This window comes from Alexandromys fortis, unplaced genomic scaffold, assembly GCF_014885135.2.
Source record: "Alexandromys fortis isolate MF-2015 unplaced genomic scaffold, M_Fortis_MF-2015_v1.1 scaffold_72, whole genome shotgun sequence".
Lineage (NCBI taxonomy): Eukaryota > Metazoa > Chordata > Mammalia > Rodentia > Cricetidae > Alexandromys > Alexandromys fortis.
This window is the reverse complement of record NW_026067969.1, coordinates 8,217,057-8,224,228: the sequence shown is the minus strand read 5'-3', so window position 1 is coordinate 8,224,228 and position 7,172 is coordinate 8,217,057.

Sequence of the window (7,172 nt, the reverse complement as noted above, 5' to 3'; positions counted from 1 at the left end):
TTTTCATTCTTCTACAGATTGACATCCAGTTTTGCCAGCACAATTTGTTGAAGATGCTCTCTTTTTTCCATCGTATACTTTTAGCTCCTTTATCGAAAATCAGGTGCTCATAGGTTTGTGGGTTAAAGTCAGGGTCTTCTATTTGGTTCCATTGGTCGACTTCTCTGTTTTTATGCCAATACCAAGCTGTTTTCAATACTGTAGCTCTCTAATAGAGTTTGAAGTCAGGGATGGTAATGCCTCCAGACGTTCCTTTATTGTATAAGATTGTTTTGGCTATCCTGGGTTTTTTGTTTTTCCATATAAAGTTGATTATTGTCTTCTCCAGATCTGTGAAGAATTTTGATGGGAAGGTCTATATATTTTTATTTTGTGTATATGTGTAGTTTTGCCAGCACGAAGGCTATGTACCATGTTCATGCAGTACCCGCAGAGGCCGGAAGAGCAATCTGATCACCTGAAACCCAGTCACTGACAGTGGCTAGCCATCGTGCTGGTGCTAGGAATCCAGTCAGGATCCTCTGCAAATAACAAGTGTTCTCAACTGCCGAGCCACCTCTCCAGCTCCAGCTCCTGTTATTTTTAATCATATGCATGTGTGTGTGAGTGTGTTTACATGTACCACGTGTTTTGCAGGTGCCTGAGGAGGCCAGAGGAGCCCATCAGATCTGAATGAACTTACAGACAGTTGTGAGCTGCTATGTGGGTGCTGGGAACCAAATCCGGTCCTTTGCAAGGGTAGCTGGTGATCTTAACCACTGAGCCGTCTCTCCGGGCTTTGCTTTTTTTTTTTTTTTTTTGGACAGGGTCTCACTTTGTAGCCCAGGGTGGCCTGGATCTGTCACCTGGTTTAGCTTCATAAGGCCTGACTTTCAGGCCTTTTGAAGCTTTTCATATGTACACAGTTAAGATCAAAACTGTCCCTATGGATTGTGAGTCCCACAGATCCTTCTGAGTCTGCTGCTCCCTGGGTTGGTGTGCCCAGGGGACGAAGGGGCCCTCAAAGTGCAGTCTGCTGCTCAGTATGAACTGCTTTTCAAATGGATCCTCCTCAAGGTCCACTGGCTGCAGAAGATGGACACCCCAATCTAACCAAGGACAATGTCTGTTTTTGGCCTACATCGCTTAGATGTAATGTAGAGGCAGGTAGGGAGGCCCTCCTCCAGACCCTCCCTGGGAGCACCTAGTTTACAGGTAGCAACTCAGGTGGGGAAAGGAAGGACCCTCGGAGCTCCAAATCGCAGGCCAAGCCCTCTGGGCGGCTCCTGGGCTCAGCACAGGACTCTACTTGAGAAGAAGCTAACCTGTGACCTTGGAGCTGTAGGCTAGAGGCAGACAGAGTTTGCACCTAGTCCCTGGTTCCCCTGGTGCTCTCCAGTCCTCATCCTTGTTGCTCTGAGCTCTGCAGTCACACCTTCCCTGCCATGGGGGACACAATGAGCCTGCCCTTCCTCAGACGGTCAGATATTTTGGTAATAGAAATGGAATGTTAACTGGTCTAGGGAGATTGGAAAAGGCTACACCTAGAGAAGATGATGATGGGGACCCAGGCAATGGCTTGGAGGAACGGAAGGGGAAAGCCCTGGCCACACCCTGAGTCTGCACAGAGTAAATTTAATCATTTTAAAAGTATTTACATACGGGACTGGAGAGATGGCTCAGTGTTTAAGAGCACTGGCTGCTCTTCCAGAGGTTCGTTTCTGAGTTCACTTCCAAGCAACCAGGTGGTGGCTCACAACCATCTATAATGAGATCTGGTGATCTGGTGCCCTCTTCTGGCCTGCAGGCATACTTAAATTTACTCATTTATTTTGTGTGTGTTTGTGTGTGTGTGTGTGTGTGTGTGTGTGTGTGTAACTTTTGGGACTTAGTTCTCTGCTCTACCACGAAGGTAACTTGGGATGTCAGGCGTGGTGGGAAGCAGTGAACTACCTTGCCAGCCTTTTCTTCTTCTTTTTTTTTCGAGACAGGGTTTCTCTGTAGCTTTGGAGCCTGTTCTGGAACTCCCTTTGTAGACCAGACTGGCCTCGAACTCACAGAGATCCGCCTGCCTCTGCCTCCCGAGTGCTGGGATTAAAGGCGTGCGCCACCACCACCCAGCTAGCCTTTTCTTCTTTTAAAGACAGGGTCTTACACTATAACCAGGTTGACCTCCAATTCATGGCCATCTTCTTGCCTCAGCCTGCCAAATGCTGAGATTAAAAGTGGTTACAGAGTGGACTATTATTTTATTTTACTTTCGTTTGTATACGAATGTGTATGTGTTTGGGGGGGGGTATGTGTGAAAATGCCAACAGGGACAACCTGGGGGCAGTCCTCATTTACCATCTTGTTTGAGATGTTCTCTTCTTTGTTGTATATGCCAGGCTAGCTGGCCCATGAGTGTCTGAAGTTTCTCCTCCCTCACCACAGCAGCAGTGAGACTGCAGGCATAGGAGACCACACCTGACTCTTCTGTGGCTTCTAGGGATTCAGGTTTGGATCTTCATAATTACACAGACCGCACTTTACGCCCTGAACCATCTCCCTAGCCCCCGTGCACAATGCTTCTCTGATTTTGGACTTCTGGATTTTGGAAGATGTGATTCTAAGGCACCAAACGTGGTAACTTGTCGCAATTTGATGATTTGGGAAACTCGCCCTTTCCCAATCGCAGAAGCCGTTGGTAGGAAATACACTGTTTTGAAAAGTTTGCTCTTGAGAGAAGGCTGAGTGTGGCTAGCGGTGGATCCATGGATGGAGAAAAAGGTGGGCCAACACGGGAGGCCATAAGTAGTGAGGAGGAAGTGGACTTAATCTACGGGACCCAGAGTAGCATGGAACGGGGAGACACAGCAGTGTCTGGAGGATGACCTAGGGGTGAAGTAGAAACCAGGGAGCCAGGCAGTGGTGGCGCACGCCTTTAATCTCAGCACTCGGGAGGCAGAGGCAGGCGGATCTCTGTGAGTTCGAGACCAGCCTGGTCTACAAGAGCTAGTTCCAGGACAGGCACCAAGAACTACAAAGAAACCCTGTCTCGAAAATAAAAAAGAAAGAAAGAAAGAAAGGAAGGAAGGAAGGAAGGAAGGAAGGAAGGAAGGAAGAAAGAAAGAAAGAAAGAAAGAAAGAAAGAAAGAAAGAAACCAGGGAGCCATGTGCTGCCTCTGTCTGACTAAGGCTGAGCCCCTCTAGAACAGCACCGGGGACTGTAGTCTCCCATCCGAAGGCCCTAGGGACATTGGGTCCTATGCCCTCTGCCTGTCCCTCACACCAATACAGAAAGTTACACCCTGAAACCTGGAGGGGATGGTAGTCACTCTGGCCCGAGCCCTGTCCCCAGGAACTCACTTGGTACCACTCCCCTGGTACAGAAGGACTCCAAGAAGGGCAGTAGCTGGGCCAAGGCCGAGATCTCAGTGGCCATTGCCAGCATGGCTCTTACCTGTTCCTGGTGCCACCTTCCCTGTCATTGCCCCTCTCTACTGGCTCAGGTCAGCCCCAATCCCCCTGTAAAGCAGTCAACACTGACCCTATGGAGCCTGCTCCATCCTTGCTGCCTGTCAGAGCCTCACCCATCCCTCTTACTTGGGTGCAATGCTCAGCCCCTGAGACCACGGGACAAACAGGGTGGTACAGAATGGTGTTGCTTGTCTCAGAGAACCCAAGGGTCTCCCAGCAAGGGTGCCCTGGTTCTGGAGTTGGAGACACCCTTGTAGACACCTAGTCTAACCAACCCAGCACCCAGGTGGTGCACTTTCCTGACCTGACCTGGGTTCTCGGGGCAAAAGAAAAAGGCAGCCTTTTAGGAGGAGCAGCCTGTCCTTTTGTACAAGCATCCTCTGAGTGTGTCCATCAGAGGCCCAGGTCAGCTGAGGCCTGGGGAGCAGGGAACCGGAGCATGGGGACAAGAAATGGCTGCTGTGGGCATGTCCCCTTCCTTGTGCAACTTGGGGTACCAGGGGCAGGTGTCTTGTCTAGTACCAGCATCATTCCAGGCAGAATCACCCTGCTCAGTGAGCCCAGTAGCCACCCACTGCCTCCCGGATAGCTGGTGCCTGCCGCAGACCCTACCCAGAGCTGTGGCCTCCAGTCCCCTGCACCTATGGTCATGTTGGCCCTCTCACCTACATAGGCACGCTCCGGAACAAAACACAGGGTTACAGAGGAATGAGCTCATGAGGTCCCACCTCTCCCTAAGGTTCTATGGGCAGTTGATGGTTGTCTTTTTTGACAGGGTCTTGCTATATAGACTAGGCTAGCCTCAAACTCACTGAGTTTAGCTTGCTTCTGTTTCCCAAGAACTGGGTTTAAAGGTGTGCATTATTACACCCAGTTTAAGAGTATTTATAGGCTGGGTGACGGTCGCATACACCTTTAATCCCAGCCAGCACTCAGGCAGCAGAAGCAAGCAGATCTCTGTGAGTTCAAGGCCAGCCTGGTCTACAGAGTGCATTCTAAGCTAAGGATGGAGCCCTGGGCACACTAGGCAAGTGTTCTGCCACTGAGCGGGATCCCTAAGCCCTCTCCAGGCTCTCTTGCCTCAGGTCTCCTCCCAGGCAGCCCTGGCTTCTGAGAAGCTGACTTGGTAGTCCTGCATCCTTCAAGCTGGTCTGCAGTCAGGGCTGGAGAGCAGGGCTATGTTAGCCCCAGCCCCTCATGGACACCATGGTATTCAGTTTCTGGACACCAGATCACGACGTCCCTGAGATACAACAATCTAGGAACACATCAAGTGGATTAGACCCACTAATGGTGGGGTTTTGGAGCAGCTAGAGTTCTTTGGGCCTATGACCACAGAAAACCCAAGTGCAAGCCACACATATAGTAATCTCAGCACTTGGTGGGCTGGGCAGGGTCACAAACTTGAAGCTAGTCTGGGCTACCTACTAAAGTTAGTGTCAGCCTAAATTACACTTTGAGACCTGGTATCAAACTATATAATTAAAAGAGTCAGATGGTGTGGTTGGTGATGCGTGCCAACACTCCAGACAGAGGCAGAGGTGGGGGGAAACGAATGAGAAAGACAGACTGGTGGGAGACGGAGGCTGGAGATGAGAAGCTCAGAGTCGCCTTTGGCTACATAGGGAACTCGAGGCCAGCCTTGGCTATATGAGATCCTGTTTCAGAGAAAGGGGGGTCTGGGATACCTAGCAGAGTCCTGGGGGAATTGCACACAGCAGGAACCAACAGACAGGCAGGAGGTGGTTGTGTGTCTTGTACCTGGGGTGGTCAGCCTTTGAAACCGGCCCAGGCTCCTGAGCTAGGCCATCTCCCCTTCACTCTTAATTCTGACCCAGAACTCTGCCCCGGTTCATACTCTAGAGTTCCACTGGTCAGGCAGCCCCCTGGTTTTCAGAGTCTAGAATATTCTACCTAACTCCTCTGAGATTCTGGGATCAGTCTTTCCTGACTGAAAATTCTTGGGGGCTCTGTCCACACCCGTTTTCCTGACACCCAGTTGTCACCAAAGACTCTAGGATACCTTTTACGTATATATTATAAAAAAACTATATGTATACATTTGTTTTAAGACAAAGGTCTTGAAATGTAGCCTTGGCTTGCCTCAAACTCCTTTGTAGACTAGATTGGCTCAGCCTTGAACTCATAGAGGTCCCCCGCCTCTGCCCCCAACGTTGGGCTTAAAGGCATGAGTCACCACACCTGGCTTTCAAGGATACCTTTTAAGCTAAAATGTTTAGTAAATTGGAAAGTTTGTGTGTGTGTGTGTGTGTGTGTGTGCTGTTGGGGATAGAACCTGGGGCCTCCCCCGTCTAGGCAAACCCTCCACCTCTGAGCTGCCTCCCCAGCTGGTAGATACCATTTAAGGTCACAGAAGCTAAAAGGGGTGGATCCCCTCAGGCTGAGATTGAAGGGTGGGGAGGCCAGGGCACCTCAAGAGCAACAGGATCTGATGGCCACATAGTCCCCGCAGCTTGGCTCAGCTTCGCTTCCTCCCTTTCACCATCCAGGGACTTGAGGGGACAGATCTAGTGGTGGAGTCTCTCTGACATGGGGTCAGGGGTCAGGCCGCATCCTACTTCTCAGTTTAGGATCCCTTCCTAGGGCTCTCCCTTCCCCAGGGGCTAAAGGTTGGGGGTGGAGGCCAGCGGGTGATCAGTAAGCACTTTCAGTCCCTTGCAGGGCCAGGGGACTTCAGCCTCAGGTCAGATGGCTCTTAAGTGAGCCATCTCGGGGTGGGGGTTGGGGACAGTACAGCTCCTGAGGTTCATCACTTCCATAGAAGCTGGCCAGGCCTCCAATGAGGACATGGTTTCCTTCAGGACTACGCCTCAATCAGCTCCAGAGGGGCTAAGACCCCTGATGCCGGGCCACTGGGTTCCATTACTCAGAGGGATCTTCCCAATGGCCTCTCAAGGACAATCGTGCCTTCTCCTCCAAAGAAACCGGAACACGTAGGGCTGTGTGGAGCCGTTCCTCCCTCCCACACTCACTTTCCCAAATTTGCCTCCTGCAATCTCCTTATCCTCTGAGGTTAGCTGGCACTGTGGTTGCAGCCCTCGGCCTGGAATGCAGCCACATCTAAGGACTGTGTGGCACAGGAGGGGGCAGCCCCTGAGAGTTCAGCTGCCGCTCTGTCTGGTCTCATAAATGGTGGCGGGGTCATGGGAAAGTGAAGGGTTTCAAGGTATTGGACACTCCCAGACCAGTCTTTTGGACACCTTACAATGCTTGTCAAGCTCAGAACAGGTTGTCCCATTCTTCTCTGTCTAGAACGTTCACTCTCGGCTGCCCCACTCTTCCCCAAACAAGGAAACTGCACAGGATCTGGCAGCATGGGGCATTTCTGGATTTAGCAGGTGTGGGCGCAGGGAGAGGCCTTCACCACACACACCGTCTGGAGTTTCTGATGTGCTAGGACTCCTAGGGGCCATGGGGCTGGGAGACTGCCCAGATCTGAGCTGTTGACCAGGGCCAGCTAGACAAAGGGGTACAGACAGTGCCCTCATGCCTGCCAGACTCCAGAGCTCTGCCAATGTCCCTCCTGTCCCCCTCCCCTGCTGTCCTTCCTGTCACTCAGCTTTTCACAACCCTGACCTGGGGGAGAAAGGGACAGAAATCTTGCCAAGTATTTCAACAGGACATGCTGGCAATTGCCTCACGCTTCCTGGACTTGGTAAAGGATGGATTTCCCCAGTGACCCCCCATAACAGGGGGCTGGCAGCCTGGTGGCC